The 23689-nt window shown below is 50.9% G+C and overlaps 4 non-coding genes across 4 annotated transcripts; 2 read left to right on the forward strand and 2 right to left on the reverse strand.

Annotated features, from left to right (window-relative positions):
• Positions 1-5971: 5971 nt before the first annotated feature.
• Positions 5972-6045, reverse strand: trnat-agu (transfer RNA threonine (anticodon AGU)). The gene has a single exon. It is a non-coding gene; the product is annotated as a tRNA-Thr (tRNA).
• A 1567-nt stretch (positions 6046-7612) lies between these two features.
• trnak-uuu (transfer RNA lysine (anticodon UUU)) lies at positions 7613-7685 on the forward strand. Its single transcript has one exon. It is a non-coding gene; the product is annotated as a tRNA-Lys (tRNA).
• A 1708-nt stretch (positions 7686-9393) lies between these two features.
• Positions 9394-9466, forward strand: trnak-uuu (transfer RNA lysine (anticodon UUU)). The gene has a single exon. It is a non-coding gene; the product is annotated as a tRNA-Lys (tRNA).
• Positions 9467-9728: 262 nt separating this feature from the next.
• Positions 9729-9802, reverse strand: trnat-ugu (transfer RNA threonine (anticodon UGU)). The gene has a single exon. It is a non-coding gene; the product is annotated as a tRNA-Thr (tRNA).
• Positions 9803-23689: the final 13887 nt, after the last annotated feature.

Genomic DNA, 23689 nt, shown 5'->3' on the forward strand with positions numbered 1-23689 from the left:
AGGGGGCAATCCTGACTGACACGGGGCAATTCTCATTGACAGGGGACACTCTTCATTGACGGTGGGGCACTCCTCATTGACGGGGGGGGGCACTCCTCATTGACGTGGGGGGAATCGTCATAGACGGGGGGGCAATACTCATTCACAGGGTGGAACTCTTCATTGACGGTGGGGCAATCCTGATTGACAGGGTGAAATCCTCATTGACAGAGGGCTCTCCTAATTGACAGGGGGCACTCCTAATTGACGGGGGCACTCTTAATTGACATGGGGCACTCCTAATTGACATGGGGCACTGCTATTTGTCAGGGGGCACTCCTAATTGACATGAGGCACTCCTATTTGACAGGGGGCACTCCTTATTGACATGGGGAGCTTGTATTTGATATGGGGCACTCCTAATTGAAAGGGGGGACTCCTAATTGACAGGGCCAATCCTCATTGACAGCGGGCACTCCTCATTGAACGGGGGCACCCCTCATTGACAGGGGGGCACTCCGAATTGCAAGGGGGTCACTCCTCATTGACAGCGGTCGCCCCTAGGTGATAGGGGGCACTCCTCATTGACAGGGGGCACTCCTCATTGACGGTGGGGGCACTCCTCATTGACGCGGGGCACTCTTCATTGACGGTGGGGCACTCCTCATGACGGGGGGGCACTCCACATTGACACGGGGAACTCCTCATTGACAGGGGGCTGTCCTAATTGAAAGGGGGCACTCCTCATTCACATGGGGCACTCCTCATTGACAGCGGGCACTCATCATTGACAGGGGGCAATCCTCATTGACAAGGGACAATCCTCATTGACAGGGGGCACTCCTCATTGACGGTGGGGCACTCCTCATTGACGGGGGGCACTCCACTTTGACCTAAGGGAATCGTCAGAGACGGGGGTGGGGGTGGCACTACTCATTCACAGGGTGGCACTCCTCATTGACGGTGGGGCAATCCTCATTGACAGGGTGAAGTCCTCATTGACAGGGGGCTCTCTTAATTGACAGGGGCACTCCTCATTGATAGGGGGCCACTCCTAATTGACAAGGCGCAATCCTCTTGGACAGAGGGCAGGCCTAATTGACAGGGGGCACTCCTAATTGGCAGGCGGCACACTTGATTGACAGGGGGCAAACCTCATTGACAAGGGGCAGTACCCGTTGACAGGGGGCACTCCTCATTGACAGGGAGCACTCCTCATTGTCAGGCCGCACTCCTCATTGACAGGGGGAACTCCTGATTGACAGGGGGCACTCCTCCTTGACAGGGTGCACTCCTCATTGACAGGGGGCACTCCTAATTGACGGTGGGGCACTCCTGATTGATGGAGGGCACTCCTCATTGACGGAGTGGCACTCCTCATTGACAAGCGAAATTCCTCATTGACAGTCGCCTCCCAATTGACAGGGGCACTCCTAATTGCCAGGGGCACTCCTAATTGACAGGGGGCACTCCTAATTGACATGGGGAGCTCTTAATTGGTATGGGGCACTCCTAATTGAAAGGGGGCACTCCTATTTGACAGGGGGCACTCTTAATTGACATGGGGCACTCCTAATTGAATTGGGCACTGCTATTTGTCAGCGGGCACTCCTAATTGACATCGGGCACTCCTAATTGACAGGGGGCACTCCTAATTGACATGGTGAGCTCGTAATTGATATGGGGCACTCCTAACTGAAAGGGGGCACTCCTAATTGACAGGGGCTACTCCTCATTGACAGGGCCAATCCTCATTGACAGCGGGCACTCCTCATTGAAAGGCGGCACCTCTCATTGACAGGGGGGCACTCCTAATTGAAAGGGGGTCACTCCTAATTGACAGTGGTCATCCCTAGGTGATAGGGGGCACTCCTCATTGACAGGGGGCACTCCTCATTGACGGCGGGCACTCTTCATTGACGGTGGGGCACTCCTAATAGACATGGTGGGCTCGTAATTGATATGCGGCACTCCTAATTGAAAGGGGGCACTGCTATTTGTCAGGGGGCACTCCTAATTGACATGAGGCACTCCTATTTGACAGGGGGCACTCCTTATTGACATGGGGAGCTAGTATTTGATATGGGGCACTCCTAATTGAAAGGGGGGACTCCTAATTGACAGGGCCAATCCTCATTGACAGCGGGCACTCCTCATTGAACGGGGGCACCCCTCATTGACAGGGGGGCACTCCGAATTGCAAGGGGGTCACTCCTCATTGACAGCGGTCGCCCCTTGGTGATAGGGGGCATTCCTCATTGACAGGGGGCACTCCTCATTGACGGCGGGCACTCTTCATTGACGGTGGGGCGCTCCTCATTGACGGGGGGGGGGCACTCCTCATTGACACGGGGAACTCCTCGTTGACAGTAGGCTGTCCGCATTGAAAGGGGGCAATCGTGACTGACAAGGGGCAATTCTCATTGACAGGGGACACTCCTCATTGACGGTGGAGCACTTCTCATTGACGGGGGGGCACTCCTCATTGACGTGGGGGGAATCGTCATAGACTGGGGGGGCAAGACTCATTCACAGGGTGGAACTCTTCATTGACGGTGGGGCAATCCTGATTGACAGGGTGAATTCCTCATTGACAGGGGGCTCTCCTCCTTGACAGGGGGCAGTCCTAATTGACAGTGGACACTCCTCATTGACAGGGGGGCACTCGTAATTGACAGGGGGCATTCCTCATTGACTAGGGGTCAGTCCTCATTGACGGTGGGGCACTCCTCATTGACAGGGGGAACTCCTCATTGAAAGGGGCATCCTAATTGACAGGCGGCACTCGTAATTTACTGGGGCCATTCCTAATTGACAGGGGAGCTCCTAACTGACATGGGGCAAATCTATATGAAAGGTGGCACTCCTAATTGACAGGGGAGACTTGTAATTGACAGGAGGCAATCATAATGGACAGTGGGCACTCCTCATTGACAGGGGGCACTCCTCATTGACAGGGGGCGCTCCCCATTGACGGGGCACTCCTCATTGACAGGGGGCACTCCGCATTGACAGGGGGCCCTCCTAATTGACAGGGGGCACTCCTAATTGACATGGGGCCCTGCTAATTCTCAGGGGGCACTCCTAATTGTCAGGGGGCACTCCTAATTGACATCGGGCACTGCTAATTGACAGGGGGCACTCCTAATTGACAGGGGAGACTTGTAATTGACAGGGGGTAATCCTAATGGACAGTGAGCACTCCTCATTGACAGGGGGCACTCCTCATTGACAGGTGGCGCTCTTCATTGACAGGGGGCACTCCTCATTGACAGCCGACACTCCGCATTGACAGGGGGCACTCCTAATTGACAGGGGGCACTCCTAATTGACGTGCGGCACTCCTAATTGACATGAGGCACTGCTAATTGTCAGGGGGCACTCCTAATTGACGTGCGGCACTCCTAATTGACACGGGGGCAATCCTAATTGATTTGGGCAGCTCGTAATTGATATGGGGCACTCCTAATTGAAAGGGGGCACTCCTAATTGACAGGGCCACTCCTCGTTGATAGGGGGCACTCCTCATTGACAGGGGGTCACTCCTAATTGAAATGGGTCACTGCTTGGTGACAGGGGGCACTCCACATTGACAGGGGGCACTCGCCATTGACGGGGGGGGGGAGGCTCCCCATTGACGGGGGGGGGGCACTCATCATTGAAGGTGGGGCACTCCTCATTGACGGGAGGGGCACTCCTCATTGACACGGGGAACTCCTCATTGACAGGGGGCTGTCATTGAAAGCGGGCTCTCCTCATTCACATGTGGCACTCTTCATTGACAGGGGGCACTCCTCATTGACAAGGGGCAATCCTCATTGACAAGGGGCAATCCTCATTGACAGGGGGCACTCCTCAATGACGGTGGGGCACTCCTCATTGACGGGGGGGGGCACTCCATATTGACGTGGGGCAATCGTCATAGACGGGGGGTGGGGTGGCACTACTCATTCACAGGTTGGCACACCTCATTGACGGTGGAGCAATCCTCATTGACAGGGTGAAGTCCTCATTGACAGGGGGCTCTCCTAATTGACAGGTGTCACTCCAAATTGATAGTGGGCCACTCCTAATTGACAAGGCGCAATCCTAATTGACAGAGGGCAGACCTAATTGACAGGGGGTACTCCTAGTTGACAGGCGGCACACTTCATTGACAGGGTGCACACGTCATTGACAGGGGGCACACCTCATTGAGAGGGAGCACTCCTCATTGACAGGGGGCACTGCAATTGACTGGGGGCACTTCAATTGACAGGGGGTACTCCAATCGACAGGGGACACTTTAATTGACAGGGTGTACTCCGGTTGACATGGGGGACTCCTAATTGACAGGGGCCACTCCTAATTGGCAGCGTGCACTACTAATTGGCAGGGGGCACTACTAATTGCCAGGGGGAACTCCTCATTGACATAGGGCACTCCTCATTGACGGGGGAGGGGGGGGGCACTCCTTATTGACACGGGGAACTCCTCATTGACAGGGGGCTGTCCTCATTGAAAGGGAGCACTTCTCATTCGCATGTGGCACTCCTCATTGACAGGGGGCAATCCTCATTGACAAGGGGCAATCCTCATTGACAAGAGGCAATCCTCATTGACAGGGGGCACTCCTCATTGACCGTGGGGCACTCCTCATTGACGGGGGGGCACTCCACATTGACGTGGGGGCAATCGTCATAGACGGGCGGGGGAGAACTATTCATTCACAGGGTGGCACATCTCATTGACGGTGGGGCAATCATTGACAGGGTGAAGTCCTCATTGTCAGGGGGCTCTCTTAATTGACAGTGGTCACTCCAAATTGATAGGGGCCACTCCTAATTGACAAGGCGCAATCCTAATTGTCAGAGGGCAGACCTAATTGACAGGGGGAACTCCTAATTGACAGGCGGCACACTTCATTGACAGGGGGCACACCTCATTGACAGGGGGCACACCTCATTGATTGGGAGCACTCCTCATTGACAGGGATCACTCCTCATTGACAGGGGGCACTCCAATAGACAGGGGACACACCAATAGACAGGAGGCACTCCAATTGACAGGGGGCACTCCAATCGACACGGGGCACTCCAATTGACAGGGTGTACTCCGATTGACATGGGGGATTCCTAATTTACAGGGGCCACTCCTAATTGGCAGCGGGCACTACTAATTGGCAGAGGGCACTACTAATTACGAGGGGACACGGAGATTTTAACTCAGGAATATCAGCCGACCAAACAAGTGCTTGAACGAACTGAACCACCGTTGACTTATTTTTGGACGCAATATAGGAACGAGAGGGGCAGCACGTAAAGTGGGGATGATTTGATGAGGTCGGTGTGGTGCCAAATCGATGAAATTCTAAGCACGACTTGACTTTTGGACATTTAGAAAGTGAGGCGAAATACGCATCTTGAATTTAACGTGGATAACATGACACTTACCCAGCCACATTAAAAAATGAACTCTCTTCCAATCTTCTCTCCTCTCGAGCGCGGGTAGTTCAACGGAGGGAAAAGATTGGCACCCAGGAGCCCGGATAGCTCAGTCGGTAGAGCATCTGACTTTTAATCTGAGGGTCCAGGGTCCAGTGCATGTTCGGGCGTAGCTTTCCTTCCAGAAAGAACGCAACTGATTGAGATGTTGTTCAAATTCGCTTAGTTTTAACCAATTCCTCACACGCGATTGACAATTGCAGAAGTCACCACCAGCAAAATTCATCCATTTTCATCGGTGCTTGATGGCCGGCAAGGCCAAAATGCGCCTCTGGCCTTCTTTTCCTGCTGTCGAACTGGATGACGGTCAAGTTGCGGCGTCTCACAGCAAGTGAACAGATACAACGTTTCGGGAAACTTCTTCACCCACAGGGTGCTGAATGAGTTGAATTCGCTGCCACACAATTTAATTAAAGTCAAACTTTGTTTGCGAAACCATTTCAGCCAAGTTGCGGCGTCTCACAGCAAGAGTGAGTTTGTTGTAAAACGGCGAAACGCCACGTACACGAAGGTGCCGCTGAGATTCGAACTCACGATCGCCTGTTTACTAGACAGGCGCTTTAACCAACTAAGCCACGGCGCCAGTGGAACGCTGCAAGCAGCATTACAATTTGTAGATGAAAAAAAATGTAACCGACCGTGGCCCCTGCAATCTGAAACAAAAGCAAAAACGGTGGAAAATCACAGCAGGTCTGACAGCATCTGGGCACAGAGAACAGAAACAACGTTCCGGGACATTTCTTCAACCACAGGGTGCTGAATGAGTTGAATTCACTACCACACAATTTAATTGAAGTCAAACTTTGTTTGATTTAAAAGATGTGCGGGTTAGGTTGATTGGCCAGGTTAAAAATTGCCCCTTAGAGTCCTGAGATGCGTAGGTTAGTGGGATTAGCGGGTATAATATGTGGGGGTAGGGCCTGGGTGGGATTGTGGTCGGTGCAGACTCGATGGGCCGAATGGCCTCCTTCTGCACTGTAGGGTTTCTATGATTTCTATGATTTCAAGAAGAAATTACTTTTCGCTCTTGGGGCGAAAGGGATCCAGGGGTATGGGAGGAAGGGGGATCACGATTTGATGATCAGCCATGATCAAAATGAATGGCGGAACAGTCTCGGAGGGCCGGACGACCCTTCTAGCTTCTATATTTCCATGTCGAGATTCTGCATCCTGACGGAATGTCATCCTGACTCGAAAAGTTGTCTTTGTTCTCTCTCGGCAAATGCTGAGATTTTCAAGACATTTTCTATTTTACTTTTATGTCTTTACTAAAGCTAAGTGGATGTTACTCATGCCCCTATTTCTCATGCACTGACAGACATCAACAAACACGATTATCGTTGCTTTGGAGTACATGGAGGCCAGATTCTCCAGCAACTTTCTTCTTTTTACTGGCTACTTCGGTGACTGATCTGCAGTGTTCAAACTGTTAAATCTGCGAAACCAATTCAGCCTCTTCCTGGGCAATGGGAACATGCTGCCGAATGAAGTGTTACTTGACAATCCAATTTCCTTTTCACGGATGGCTTGCTGGAAATAGAGAACACAGTTTTGGAAATCAATTTGATAAAAGCTGCGGCAAATCATTTGTCAACGATGGACATATGAACAAAAGTCGTCGTTAATAGGTTGAAGATCTGTGCAGAGAGAAAATGAGTCAATGTTCAGATAGAACCGACACGTGCTTGATGGCCCGAACAGACTCGATGTGCCAAATGGACACTTTATCCTGCAGAATGCAGGACACTGAAACTGCTGGTCCTCAGGGAGATGGTGATTTCCTTCAAACTGTACAACGTGAAATGCAGAAACAAGTACCACGGAGATTTTAACTCAGGAATATCAGCCGACTGGACAAGTGCATGAACGAACTGAACCACCGTTGACTTACTTTTGGACGGAATATAGGAACGAGAGAGGCAGCAAGTAAAGTGGGGATGATTTGATGAGGTAGTTGTGATGCCAAATCGATGAAATTCTCAGCACGACTTGACTTTTGGACATTGAGAAAGTGAGGCGAAATACTCATCTTGAATTTAACGTGGATAACATGACACTTCCCAAGCCAATTGAAAAAATGAACTCTCTTCCAAGCTTCTCTCCTCGAGAGCGCGGCCAGTTGAACGGAGGGAAACGATTCGCAGTCAGGAGCCCGGATAGCTCAGTCGGTAGAGCATCAGACTTTTAATCTGAGGGTCCAGGGTTCAAGTCCCTGTTCGGGCGTAGCTTATCTTCAAACCTTAACGCAACTATTTGAGATGTCGTTCAATTTCGCTTCACTTTAACCAATTCCTCACACGCGATTGACAATTGCAGAAGTCGCCAACAGCAAAATTCACCTATTTTCATCGGTGCTTCATGGCCGGCAGAGCCAAAATGCGCCTCTGGTCTTCTTTTCCTGGTGTCGAACTGTATGACTGTCAAGTTGCGGCGTCTCACAGCAAGAGTGAGTTTGTTGTAAAACGGCGAAACGCCACGCAGACGAAGGTACCGCTGAGATTCGAACTCAGGATCTCCTGTTTACTCGGCGCTTGAACCAACTAAGCCACGGCGCCAACGGAACGCTGCAAGCAGCATTACAATTTGTAGATGAAAAAAAATGTAACCGAACGTGGACCGTGCAATCTGAAACAAAAGCAAAAACGGTGGAAAATCACAGCAGGTCTGACAGCATCTGGACACAGAGAACAGAAACAATGTTTCGGGACATTTCTTCACCCACAGGGTGCTGAATGAGTTGAATTCACTACCACACAATTTAATTGAAGTCAAACTTTGTTTGATTTCAAGAAGAAATTACTTTTCGCTCTTGGGGCGAAAGGGATCCAGGGGTATGGGAGGAAGGGGGATCACGATTTGATGATCAGCCATGATCAAAATGAATGGCGGAACAGTCTCGGAGGGCCGGACGACCCTTCTCGCTTCTATATTTCCATGTCGAGATGGTGCTTCCTGACGGAATGCCACCATGACTCGAAGCGATGTCTTTGTTCTCACTCGGCAAATGCTGAGATTTTCAAGACATTTTCTATTTTACTTTTATGTCTTTACTAAAGCTAAGTGGATGTTACTCATGCCCCTATTTCTCATGCACTGACAGACATCAACAAACACGATTATCGTTGCTTTGGAGTACATGGAGGCCAGATTCGCCAGCAACTTTCTTCTTTTAACTGGCTACTTAGGTGACTGATCTGCAGTGTTAAAACTGTTAAATCTGCGAAACCATTTCAGCCTATTCCTGGGCAATGGCAACATGCTGCCGAATGAAGTGTTACTTGACAATCCAATTTCCTTTTCACGGATGGCTTGCTGGAAATAGAGAACACAGTTTTGGAAATCAATTTGATTAAAGCTGCGGCAAATCATTTGTCAACGATGTACATATGAACAAAAGTCGTCGTTAATAGTTTGAAGATCTGTGCAGAGAAAATGAGTCAATGTTTAGATAGAACCCGACACGTGCTTGATGGTCCGAACAGACTCGATGTGCCAAATGGACACTTTATCCTGCAGAATGCAGGACACTGAAACTGGTGGTCCTCAGAGAGATGGTGATTTCCTTCAAAATGTACAACGTGAAATGCAGAAACAAGTACCACGGAGATTTTAACTCAGGAATATCAGCCTACTCGACAAGTGCATGAACGAACTGAACCACCGTTGACTGACGTTTGGACGGAATCTCGGAACGAGAGAGGCAGCACGTAAAGTGGGGATGATTTGATAAGGACGTTGTGGTGCCAAATCGATGAAATTCTAAGCACGACTTGAATTTTGGACATTGAGAAAGTGAGGCGAAATAGTCATCTTGAATTTAACGTGGATAACATGACACTTCCCAAGCTAATTGAAAAAATGAACTCTCTTCCAAGCTTCTCTCCTCGAGAGCGCGGCCAGTTGAACGGAGGGAAACAATTCGCAGTCAGGAGCCCGGATAGCTCAGTCGATAGAGTATCAGACTTTTAATCTGAGGGTCCAGGGTTCAAGTCCCTGTTCGGGCGTAGCTTATCTTCAAACCTGAACGCAAATGTTTGAGATGTCGTTCAATTTCGCTTCACTTTCACCAATTCCTCACACGCAATTGACAATTGCAGAAGTCGCCACCAGCAAAATTCACCGATTTTCATCGGTGCGTGATGGCCGGCAGAGCCAAAATGCGCCTCTGGTCTTCTTTTCCTGGTGTCGAACTGTATGACTGTCAAGTTGCGGCGTCTCACAGCAAGAGTGAGTTTGTTGCAAAACGGCGAAACGCCACGTACACGAAGGTGCCGCTGAGATTCGAACTCAGGATCTCCTGTTTACAAGACAGGCGCTTTAACCAACTAAGCCACGGCGCCAATGGAGCGCTGCAAGCAGCATTACAATTTGTAGATGAAAAAAAATGTAACCGACCGTGGACCGTGCAATCTGAAACAAAAGCAGAAACGGTGGAAAATCACAGCAGGTCTGACAGCATCTGGGCACAGAAACAGAAACAATGTTTCGGGACATTTCTTCACTCACAGGGCGCTGAATGAGTTGAATTCACTACCACACAATTTAATTGAAGTCAAACTTTGTTTGATTTCAAGAAGAAATTACTTTTCGCTCTTGGGGCTAAAGGGATCCAGGGGTGTGGGAGGAAGGGGAATCACGATTTGATGATCAGCCATGATCAAAATGAATGGCGGAACAGTCTCGGAGGGCCGAACGACCCTTCTAGCTTCTATATTTCCATGTCGTGATTCTGCATCCTGACGGAATGCCATCCTGACTCGAAACGTTGTCTTTGTTCTCTCTCGGCAAATGCTGAGATTTTCAAGACATTTTCTATTTTACTTTTATGTCTTTACTAAAGCTAAGTGGATGCTACTCATGCCCCTAATTCTCATGTACTGACAGACATCAACAAACAGGATTATCGTTGCTTGGGAGTACATGGAGGCCAGATTCGCCAGCAACTTTCTTCTTTGTACTGGGTACTTAGGAGACTGATCTGCAGTGTTAAAACTGTTAAATTTGCGAAACCATTTCAGCCTATTCCTGGGCAATGGGAACATGCTGCCGAATGAAGTGTTCATTGACAATCCAATTTCCTTTTCACGGATGAGTTGCTGGAAACAGAGAACACAGTTTTGGAAATCAATTTGATTAAAGCTGCGGCAAATCATTTGTCAACGATGTACATATGAACAAAAGTCGTCGTTAACAGTTTGAAGAGCTGTGCATAGAGAAAAAGAGTCAATGTTTCGATAGAATCGACACGTTCTTGATGGCCGGAACAGACTCGATGTGTCAAAGGGACACTTTATGCTGCAGAATGCAGGACACTGAAACTGGTGGTCCTCAGTGAGATGGTGATTCACTTCAAATTGTACAACGTGAAATGCATAAACAAGTATCACGGAGATTTCAACTCAGGGATATCAGCCCACTAGACAAGTGCATGAACGAACTGAACCACTGTTGACTTACTTTTGTAGTTGTAGGGGATTCTATTATCAGGGGGATAGATAGTATCCTTTGTGAGCAGGATAGAGTGTCCCGCATGGTATGTTGCCTGCCCGGTGCTAGGGTGCGGGACATCTCTGACCGGCTTGAAAGGATACTGGAGAGGGAGGGGGAGGATCCAGTTGTTGTGGTCCATGTTGGTACCAACAACATAGGCAAGTCTAGGAAAGAGGACCTGTTTAGAGATTATAAAGAGCTAGGATTCAAATTAAAAAACAGGTCCTCAAGGGTCATAATCTTCGGATTACTGCCCGAGCCACGTGCAAATTGGCATAGGGAGGCAAGAATAAGGGAAGTTAACACGTGGCTGAAAGAGTGGTGTGGGAAAGAGGGGTTCTTTTTCATGGGACACTGGCATCAGTTTTGGGGCAGGGGGGACCTATACCGTTGGGATGGTCTCCACCTGGACCGAGCTGGGATCAGTGTTCTGGTGAAGAGAGTAAATGGGGTGGTCAATAGGACTTTAAACTAGAGATTGGGGGGGAAGGGAAAGTCAGGGAACCAAGAGGTGAAGGAATCAGTGGGAAGCGTAGCTGCTTAGGATTACAAAAAATCACGAAAAGACAGCACTCAGGAGAGGTTACGATAGTCCCCATCTCACAAAATATGACACAGTGTCTGGAAAGGCTCAGTAAACCAAGGTCAACCACACTACGAAAACAAAAAGGGACGGTCAATAGGGAATTAAAGGTGCTATATTTAAATGCCCGCCGTGTCCAGAACAAGGTAGATGAGCTTGTGGCCCAGATTGTGACTGGCAGGTATGATGTGGTAGGCATCACAGAGACGTGGTTGCAGGGGGTTCAGGACTGGCAGTTAAACATCCAGGGATTCACAACCTATCGAAAAGACAGAGAGGTGGGTAGAGGGGGCGGGGTTGCCTTGTTAATTAGAAATGAAATTAAGTCAATAGCACTAAACGACATTGGGTCAGACGATGTGGAGTCTGTGTGGGTAGAGTTGAGGAACCACAAAGGCAAAAAAACCATAATGGGAGTTATGTACAGGCCTCCTGACAGTGGTCAGGACCAGGGGCACAAAATGCACCACGAAATAGAAAGGGCATGTCAGAAAGGCAAGGTCACAGTGATCATGGGGGATTTCAATATACAGGTGGACTGGGTAAATAATGTTGCCAGTGGACCCAAGAAAGGGAATTCATTGAATGTTTACAGGATGGCTTTTTGGAACAGCTTGTGATGGAGCCCACGAGGGAACAGGCTATTCTGGGCTTAGTGTTATGTAATGAGCCAGACGTGATAAAAGATCTTAAAGTAAGGGAACACTTAGGAAGCAGTGATCATAATATGGTAGAATTCAGTCTGCAATTTGAAAGAAGGAAGGCAGAATCAGATGTGAAGGTTCCACAGTTAAATAAAGGTAATAACAGGCGCATGAGGGAGGAACTGACAAAAATCCACTGGAAGCAGAGCCTAGTGGGAAAGACAGTAGAACAGCAATGGCAGGAGTTTCTGGGAGTAATTGAGGACACAGTGCAGAGGTTCATCCCAAACAAAAGAAAGGTTATCAGAGGGGGGATTAGGCAGCCATGGCTGACAAAGGAAGTCAGGGAATGCATCAAGGCAAAAGAGAGAGCCTATAATGTGGCAAAGAGTAGTGGGAAGTCAGAAGATTGGGAAGGGTATAAAAACAAACAGAGGATAACAAAGAGAGAAATAAGGAAGGAGAGGATCAAATATGAAGGTAGGCTAGTCAGTAACATTAGGAATGATAGTAAAAGTTTCTTTAAATACATTAAAAACAAACGGGAGGCAAAAGTAGACATTGGGCCGCTCCAAAATGACGCTGGTAATCTAGTGATGGGAGACAAGGAAATAGCTGAGGAACTTAATAAGTACTTTGCGTCAGTCTTCACAGTAGAAGACATGAGTAATATCCCAACAATTCAGGAAAGTCAGGGGGCAGAGTTGAATATGGTTGCCATCACAAAGGAGAAACTGCTAGAGAAACTAAAAGGTCTGAAAATTGATAAATCTCGGAGACCAGATGGGCTACATCCTCGAGTTCTAAAGGAGATAGCTGAAGAAATAGTGGAGGCGTTAGTTATGATCTTTCAAAAGTCACTGGAGTTAGGGAAAGTCCCAGAGTATTGGAAAATCGCTGTTGTAACCCCACTGTTCAAGAAGGGAACAAGAAAAAAGATGGAAAATTATAGGCCAATTAGCCTAACCTCAGTTGTTGGCAAAATTCTAGAATCCATCGTTAAGGATGAGATTTCTAAATTCTTGGAAGTGCAGGGTCGGATTAGGACAAGTCAGCATGGATTTAGTAAGGGGAGGCCGTGCCTGACAAACCTGTTAGAATTCTTTGAAGAGATAATAAATAGGTTAGACCAAGGAGAGCCAATGGATGTTATCTATCTTGACTTCCAAAAGGCCTTTGACAAGGTGCCTCACGGGAGACTGCTGAGTAAAATAAGGGCCCATGGTATTCGAGGCAAGGTACTAACATGGATTGACGATTGGCTGTCAGACAGAAGGCAGAGAGTTGGGATAAAAGGTTCTTTCTCAGAATAGCAACCGGTGACAAGTGGTGTCCCGCAGGGTTCAGTGTTGGGGCCACAGCTGTTCTCTTTATATATTAACGATCTAGATAACGGGACTGGGAGCATTCTGGCCAAGTTTGCCGTGATACAAAGATAGGTGGAGGGGCAGGTAGTATTGAGGAGGTGGGGAGGCTGCAGAAAGATTTAGACAGTTTAGGAGAGTGGTCCAAGAAGTGGCTGATGAAATTCAACGTGGGCAAGTGCGAGGTCTTGCACTTTGGAAAAAAGAATAGAGGCATGGACTATTTTCTAAACGGTGACAAAATTCATAATGCTAAAGTGCAAAAGGACTTGGGAGTCCTAGTCCAGGATTCTCTAAAGGTAAACTTGCAGGTTGAGTCCGTAATTAAGAAAGCAAATGTAATGTTGTCATTTATCTCAAGAGGCTTGGAATACAAAAGCAGGGATGTACTTCTGAGGCTTTATAAAGCACTGGTTAGGCCCCATTTGGAGTACTGTGAGCAATGTTGGGCCCCACACCTCAGGAAGGACATACTGGCACTGGAGCGGGTCCAGCGGAGATTCACACGGATGATCCCAGGAATGGTAGGCCTGACATACGATGAACGTCTGAGGATCGTGGGATTGTATTCGTTGGAGTTTAGGAGGTTGAGGGGAGATCTGATAGAAACTTACAAGAAAATGAACGGCTTAGATAGGATGGACGTAGGGAAGTTGTTTCCATTAACAGGGGAGACTAGGACGCGGGGGCCTTAGAATAAAAGGGAGTCACTTTAGAACAGAGATGAGGAGAAATTTCTTCAGCCAGAGAGTGGTGGGTCTGTGGAATTCATTGCCACAGAGGGCTGTGGAGGCCGAGACGTTGAGCGTCTTCAAGACAGAAATTGATAAATTCTTGATTTCTCGAGGAATTAAGGGCTATGGGGAGAGACCGGGTAAATGGAGTTGAAATCAACCATGATTGAATGGTGGAGTAGACTCGATGGGCCGAATGGCCTTACTTCCGCTCCTATGTCTTCTGGTCTTATGGTCTTATGGACGCAATATTGGAACGAGAGAGTCGGCACGTAAAGTGGGGATGATTTGATGAGGTTGTTGTGGTGCCAAATCGATGAAATTCTAAGCACGACTTGACTTTTGGTCATTTAGAAAGTGAGGCGAAATACTCATCTTGAATTTAACGTGGATAACATGACACTTCCCCAGCCACATTAAAAATGAACTCTCTTCCAATCTTCTCTCCTCTAGAGCGCGGCTAGTTCAACGGAGGGAAATGACTGGCATTCTGGAGCCCGGATAGCTCAGTCGGCAGAGCATCAGACTTTTTATTTGAGGGTCTTGGGTTCAAGTCCCTGTTCGAGCGGAGCTTTTCATCCAGCCTGCACGCAACTGTTTGAGATGTTGTTCAAGTTCGCTTAACTTTAACCAATTCCTCACACGCGATTGACAATTGCAGAAGTCGCCACCAGCAAAATGCATCCATTTTCATCGGTGCTTGATGGCCCGCACAGCCAAATGCGCCTCTGGTCTTCTTTTCCTGCTGTCTAACTGGATGGCGGTCAAGTTGCGGCGTCTCACAGCAAGAGTGAGTTTGTTGCAAAACGCCATGCACACGAAGGTGCCGCTGAAATTCGAACTCAGAATCGCCTGCTCATGACACCAGGCGCTTTAACCAACTAAGCCACGGCGCCAACGGAACGGCCCCAGCAGCATTACAATTTGTATATAAAAATAAATGCAACCGACCGTGGACCCTGCAATCTGAAACAAAAGCAAAAATGCTGGAAAATCGCAGCAGGTCTGACAGCATCTGGGCACAGAGAACAGAAACAACGTTTCGGGACATTTCTTCAACCACAGGGTGCTGAATGAGTTGAATTCACTACCACACAATTTCATTGAAGTCAAACTTTGTTTGATTTCAAGAAGAAATTACTTTTCGCTCTTGGGGCTAAAGGGATCCAGGGGTATGGGAGGAAGGGCGATCACGATTTGATGATCAGCCATGATCAAAATGAATGGCGGAACAGTCTCGGAGGGCCGGACGACCCTTCGAGCTTCTATATTTCCATGTCGAGATTCTGCATCCTGACGGGATGTCATTCTGATCGAAACGTTGTCTTTGTTCTCTCTCGACAAATGCTGAGATTTTCAAGACATTTTCTATTTTACTTTTATGTCTTTTACTCAAGCCACGTGGATGCTACTCATGCCCCTATTTCTGATGTACTGACAGACATCAACAAACACGATTATCGTTGCTTGGGAGTACATGGAGGCCACATTCGCCAGCAACTTTCTTCTTTGAACTGGGTACTTAGGAGACTGATCTGCAGTGTTAAAACTGTTAAATCTGCGACACCATTTCAGCCTATTCCTGGGCAATGGGAACATGCTACCGAATGAAGTGTTCATTGACAATCCAATTTATTTTTTACGGATGGCTGGCTGGAAATAGTGAACACAGTTTTGGAAATCAAAGGTTTCTCATTTACGCTCCTCATTTACAGGGTCACTCCTCATTGACAGAGGGCTCTCCTCATTGACAAGGGGCGCTCCTCATTGACAAGGGGTACTCCTCATTGACAGCATCACTCATTGACAGAGGGCACTCCTCATTGACAGGGGGCTCTCCTCATTGAGAGAGGCAGTCCTCATTGACAAGGGGCGCTCCTCATTGACAAGGGGTACTCCTCATTGACAGCATCACTCATTGACTGAGGGCACTCCTCATTGACAGAGGGCATTCCTCATTAACAGAGGGCACTCCTTATTGACAGGGGGCACTCCTAATTGACAGGGGGCACACCAAACTGACAGGGGGCATTCCTCATTGTCAGGGGGCCCTCCGCATTTATAGTGGGCCCTACGCATTGACAGGGGGCATTGCACATTGACCGGTCAGGCAGTCCAAAGTGACAGGGGTCACGCCTAATTGACAGGGGTCACTCCTAATTGACAGGGGGCTCTCCTCATTGACAGGGGGCACTCCTAATTGACAGGGGACACACCAAACTGACAGGGGGCATTCCTCATTGTCAGGGGGCCCTCCGCATTTATAGTGGGCCCTACGCATTGACAGGGGGCATTGCACATTGACGGGTCAGGCAGTCCAAAGTGACAGGGGTCACGCCTAATTGACAGGGGTCACTCCTAATTGACAGGGGGCTCTCCTCATTGACAGGGGTACTCCTGATTGACTGCGGGCACTCCTCATTGACAGGGGGCACACCTCATTGACATGGGTTACTCCTCGTAGACAGCGGTGCACTCCTCATTGACAGGGGGCACACCTCATTGACGGGGGCATTGCTCATTGACAGGGTGCATTGCCCATTGACGGGGGGCACTCCTCATTGACGGGGGGCACTCCTAATTTGCAGAGGTGACTCCTCATTGACGGCGGGGAGGGGGCACTCCTCATTGACAGGGGGCACTCCTTATTGACAAAGGGCACTCCTCATTGACACGGTCACTCATTGACAGAGGGCACTCCTCATTGACCGGGTTACTCTTCGACAGAGGGCTCCTCATTCACAAGGGTCAATCCTCATTGACAGGGGTCATTCCTCAATGACAGGGGGCACTCCTCATTGACAGGGAGCACTCCTGATTGTCAGGGGGCCCTCCCCATTGACAGGGGGCTTTCCTCATTGACAGGAGAACTCCTCATTGACTGGGGGCACTCCTCATTGACGGGGGGCACTCCTCAAAGACAGGGGGCACTCCTCATTGCCACGGGTCACTCCTCATTGACAGGGGTCACTCCTCATTGACGGGGGGCACTCCTCATTGACGGGGGTAATCCTCATTGATGGGGGAGCTCCTCATTGATGGGGCGCACTCCTCATTTACACGGTCGCTCCTCATTGACAGAGGGCACTCCTCGCTGACAGGGGGCACTCCTCGCTGACAGGGGGCACTCCTCATTGATAGGGGACACCTTTCATTGATAGGGGGTACCCCTCATTGATAGGGGGCACTCCTCATTGACAGGGGGCACTCCTCATTGACAGGGGGCACTCATCATTGACAGGGGGCACTCCTCATAGATGGGGGGGGGGAGCAGTCCTCATTGACGAGGTGCAGTCCTCATTGACAGGGATCACTTCTAATTGACAGGCAACACCCCTAATTGACAGGGATCACTCCTAATTGAAACGGGGCACTCCTCATTGACAGAGGGCACTCCTCATTGACACGGAGCACTCCTCATTGACAGGGGGCACTCCTCATTGACCGGATCACTTCTTGACAGAGGCCACTCCTCATTGACAGGGTCAATCCTCATTGACAGAGGTCACTCCTCATTGACAGAGGGCACTCCTCATTGACAGGGGGCACTCCTAATTGACAGGGGGCACTCCTAATTGTCAGGGGGCATTCCTCATTGTCAAGGGGCATTCCGCATTTATAGGGGGCCCTCCTCATTGACAGGGGGCATTCCACATTGACGGGCCAGGCAGTCCAGATTTACAGGGGTCATTCCTAATTTACAGGGGTTACTCCTAATTGACAGGGGTCTCTCCTCATTGACAGGGGACAGTCCTCATTGACTGGGGGCACTCATCATTGTCTGGGGACACTCCTCATTGACTGGGGGCACCCCTCATTGACTGGGGGCACTCCTCATTGACTGGGGGCACACCTCATTGACAGGGGGTACTCCTGATAGACGGGGAGGCGGCATTCCTCATTGTCAGGGGGCACTCCTCGATGACAGGGGACACCCCTCGATGACAGGGGGCACTCCTCATTGAAAGGGGGCACACCTCATTGACGGGGGGCACTCTTCATTGACAGGGGGCACTCCTTATTGACAGTGGGCACTCCTCATTGACAGGGTCACTCTTTGACAGAGGGCACTACTCATTGACAGGTGGCACTCCTGATTGATGGGGTGGGGGGGGTGCACTTGTCATTTTCGGGGAGGGACTCCTAACTGACAGGGGTCACTCATCGTTGATGGGGGTCACTCCTCATCGACGGGGCAGGGACTCCAAATTTACAGGGGTCACTCCTAATTTACAGGGGTCACTCCTCATTGATGGGGGGCGGGGACACTCGTCATTGACGGGGAGGGGGACGACTCCTAATTGACAGGGGGCTCTTCTCATTGACAGGGGACACTCGTAATTAACAGCGGGCACTCCTCATTGACAGGGGGCTCTCCTCATTGACAAGGGGCACTCCAAATTAACAGCTGGCACTCCTCATTGACAGGGTGCACTCCTCATTGACAGGGGGCACTTCTCATTGACAGAGGGCTCTCCTCATTGACCGGGGGGGGGGGGAGACACTCCTCATTGACGGGGTGCACTGCTCATTGACAGGGGGCACTCTTCATAGACGGGGGGGGGGCGGCACTCCTCATTGACAGGGAGTACTCCTCATTGACAGGGGGTACTCCTCATTGACAGGGGGCATTCGTCATTGACGGGGTGCACTGCTTCATGATGGGGGGCACTCCTAATTTACACCGGTCACTGCTCATTGACGGTGGGGCACTCCTCATTTACAGGGTCACTCCTCATTGACGGGGGTGCTCCTCATTGACAGGGGGCAATCCTCATTGACAGGGGGCCCTCCTCATTGACAGGGGGCACTCCTCATTGACAGGATCACTTATTGACAGAGGGCACTCCTCATAGACAGAGGCCACGCCTCATTGACAGTGTCAATCCTCATTGACAGAGATCACTCCTCATTGACAGAGGGTACTCCTCATTGCCAGGGGGCACTCCTAATTGATAGGGGGGACTCCTCATTGTCAAGGGGCCCTCCGCATTTATAGGGGGCCCTTCTCATTGACAGGGGGCACTCCTCATTGATTGGGGGGCACTCGTCATTGACGTGGGTTGGACTCCTAAGTGACCGGGGTTACTCCTAATTGACAGGGGTCTCTCCTCATTGACAGGGGACAGTCGTCATTGACAGGGGACTCTCCTCATTGACAGGAGACACTCCCCATTGACTAGGGGCACTCTAAATTGACAGGGATCACACCTCGTTGACAGGGGGCGCTCCTCATTGACTGGGGGCACTCCTCATTGACTGGGGGCACTCCTCATTGTCTGGGGGCACTCCTCATTGACTGGGGGCACTCCTCATTGACTGGAGGCACTCCTCATTGACAGGGGGCACACCTCATTGACAGGGGGTACTCCTGATAGACGGGGGGGGGCACACCTCATTGACGGGGGGCACACTTCATTGACAGTGGGCATTGCTCATTGACGGGGGGCACTCCTCATTGACAGTGGGCACTCCTCATTGACAGGGGCACTCCTTATTGATAGTGAGCACTCCTCATTGACAGGGTCACTCTTTGACAGAGGGCACTACTCATTGACATGGGGCACTCCTCATTGATGGGTGGTACTCGTCATTTTCGGGGAGGGAGTCCGAACTGACAGGGGGCCCTCCTCATTGACAGAGGGCACTCCTCATTGACAGGCTCATTCCTCATTGACGGGGGGCACTCCTCATTGATGGGGGGTATTCGTCATGGACGGGGGGAGTCCTAATTGACAGGGTCACTCCTAATTGACAGGGGGCACTCCTCATTGACAGCGGGCACTCGTCATTGACAGGGGGCACTCCTCATTGACAGAGAGCACTCCTCATTGACGGGGGGCACTCCTCATTGACGTGGGGTATTCCTCTTTTACGGGGGGCGCTCCTCGTTGATGGGGCGCATTCATCATTTACAGGCCAACTACTCGGTGACAGGGGGCACATGTCGTTGACAGGGGGCACTCCTCATTGATAGGGGGCACACCTCATTGACCGGGGGCATTGCTCATTTACGGGGAGCACTCCCCATTAACGGGGGACAATCCTAATTTGCAGAGGTGACTCCTCATTGATTGGGGGGGGGCACTCCTCATTTACAGGGTCACTCCTAATTGACAGAGGGCACTCCTCATTGACAGGGGGCTCTCCTCATTGACAGAGACACTCCTCATTGACAAGGGGCACTCTTCATTGACAAGGAGCACTCCTCATTGTCAGGGTCATTCATTGGTTGAGGGCACTCCTCATTGACAGAGGGCATTCCTCATTGACAGGGTTGCTCCTCATTGACAGGGCGCTTGCAAATTGGCAGAAGACCCTCCTCATCGACGGGGCAGGGACTCCAAATTTACAGGGGTCACTCCTAATTTACAGGGGTCACTCCTCATTGATGGGGGGGGCACTCGTCATTGACGGGGGTGGGGACGACTCCTAATTGACAGGGGTCTCTCCTAATTGACAAGGGGTTCTTCTCATTGACAGCGGACACTCATCATTGACAGGAGCACTCCGCATTGACAGCGGGCACTCCTCATTGCCAGGGGGTACTCCTCATAGATGAGTGGGGTACTCTAATAGACGGGGGGGGGCACTCCTCATTGACAGGGGGCATTCATAACTAACAGCGGGCACTCCTCATTGACAGGGGGCTCTCCTCATTGACAGAGGGCTCTCCCCATTGACAGGGGGCACTGCTAATTAACAGCTGGCACTCCTCATTGACAGGGTGCACTTCCCATTGACAGGGGCACTCCTCATTGACAGTGGGCACTCCTCATTGCCAGGGGGTACTCTTCATAGATGGGTGGGGTACTCTAATAGACGGGGGGGGGCACTCCTCATTGACAGGGGGCATATATAATTAACAGCGGGCACTCCTCATTGACAGGGGGCTCTCCTCATTGACAGAGGGCTCTCCCCATTGACAGGGGGCACTGCCAATTAACAGCTGGCACTCCTCATTGACAGGGTGCACTATTCATTGAGAGGGGGCACTTCTCATTGACAGAGGGAACTCCTCATTGACCGGGGCGGGGGGAGGGACACTCCTCATTGACGGGGGGGGGGGGGGGGCACTCCTCATTGACAAGGAGCATTCCACATTGACAGAGGGCACTCATCATTGACAGGGGACACTCATCATTGACAGGGGGCACTCCTCATTGACAGGGGGCTCTCCTCATTGACAAGGGGCACTCCTAATTAGCAGCTGGGATTCCTCATTGATAGGGGGCACTCCTCATTGACAGGGTGCACTCCTCATTGACAGGGGTGGGGTGGGGGGACACTCCTCATTGACGGGGGGCACTCTTCATAGAGGGGGGGGCACTCCTCATTGACAGGGGGTACTCCTCATTGGCTGGGGCTCCCTCATTGACAGGGGGCACTCCTCATTGACAGGGGGCACTCCTCATTGATGGGGGGGGGCACTCGTCATTGACGGGGGTGGGGACGACTCCTAATTGACAGGGGTCTCTCCTAATTGACAGGGGGTTCTTCTCATTGACAGCGGACACTCATCATTGACAGGAGCACTCCGCATTGACAGCGGGCACTCCTCATTACCAGGGGGTACTCCTCATAGATGAGTGGGGTACTCTAATACACGGGGGGGGGGGGCACTCCTCATTGACAGGGGGCATTCATAATTAACAGCGGGCACTCCTCATTGACAGGGGGCTCTCCTCATTGACAGAGGGCTCTCCCCATTGACAGGGGGCACTGCTAATTAACAGCTGGCACTCCTCATTGACAGGGTGCACTTCCCATTGACAGGGGCACTCCTCATTGACAGTGGGTACTCCTCATTGCCAGGGGGTACTCCTCATAGATGGGTGGGGTACTCTAATAGACGGGGGGGGGCACTCCTCATTGACAGGGGGCATATATAATTAACAGCGGGCACTCCTCATTGACAGGGGGCTCTCCTCATTGACAGAGGGCTCTCCCCATTGACAGGGGGCACTGCCAATTAACAGCTGGCACTCCTCATTGACAGGGTGCACTATTCATTGAGAGGGGGCACTTCTCATTGACAGAGGGAACTCCTCATTGACCGGGGCGGGGGGGGGGGGACACTCCTCATTGACGGGGGGGGGGGGGGGGGGGCACTCCTCATTGACAAGGAGCATTCCACATTGACAGAGGGCACTCATCATTGACAGGGGACACTCATCATTGACAGGGGGCACTCCTCATTGACAGGGGGCTCTCCTCATTGACAAGGGGCACTCCTAATTAGCAGCTGGGATTCCTCATTGATAGGGGGCACTCCTCATTGACAGGGTGCACTCCTCATTGACAGGGGTGGGGTGGGGGGACACTCCTCATTGACGGGGGGCACTCTTCATAGAGGGGGGGCACTCCTCATTGACAGGGGGTACTCCTCATTGGCTGGGGCTCCCTCATTGACAGGGGGCACTCCTCATTGACAGGGGGCACTCCTCATTGACGGGGGGGCACTCCTCATTGACAGAGGGCGTTCATTTGTGACGGGGGGGCACTCCTTTTTGACGGGGGCACTCCTCATTGACAGGGGGCCCTCCGCATTGACAGGGGACATTCCACATTGACGGAGGGCACTCATCATTGACAGGGGGCACTCCTCATTGACGTGGGGCTCTCCTCATTAACAGGGAGCACTCCTCATTGACAGAGGGCGCTCCTCATTGACAGGCTCATTCCTCATTGACGGGGGGCACTCCTCATTGATGGGGGGTATTCGTCATTGTCGGGGGGAGTCCTAATTGACAGGGGGCACTCCTCGTTGACAACGGGCACTCGTCATTGACAGGTGGCACTCCTCATTGACAGAGAGCACTCCTCATTGACGGGGGGCACTCCTCATTGACGTGGGGTATTCCTCTTTGACGGGGGGCGCTCCTCGTAGATGGGGCGCACTCATCATTTACAGGCCAACTACTCGTTGACAGAGGGCACGTGTCGTTGACAGGGGGCACTCCTCATGATAGGGGGCACACCTCATTGACCGGGGGCATTGCTCATTTACGGGGAGCACTTCCCATTAACGGGGGACAATCCTAATTTGCAGCGGTGACTCCTCATTGATGGGGGGGGGGGGCACTCCTCATTTACAGGGTCACTCCTAATTGACAGAGGGCACTCCTCATTGACAGGGGGCACTCCTAATTGACAGGGGGCATTCCTCATTGTCAAGGGGCCCTCCGCATTTATAGGGGGCCCTCCTCATTGACAGGGGGCACTCCTCATTGAGTGGGGGAGCACTCGTCATTGACGAGGTTTGGACTCCTAAGTGACCGGGGTCACTCCTAATTAACAGGGGTCTCTCCTCATTGACAGGGGACAGTCGTCATTGACAGGGGGCTCTCTTCATTGACAGGGAGCACATCCCGTTGACAGGGGGCCATCCTCATTGACAGGGGACACTCCC

This window comes from Mustelus asterias, chromosome 16 (assembly GCF_964213995.1).
Source record: "Mustelus asterias chromosome 16, sMusAst1.hap1.1, whole genome shotgun sequence".
Taxonomy (NCBI): domain Eukaryota; kingdom Metazoa; phylum Chordata; class Chondrichthyes; order Carcharhiniformes; family Triakidae; genus Mustelus; species Mustelus asterias.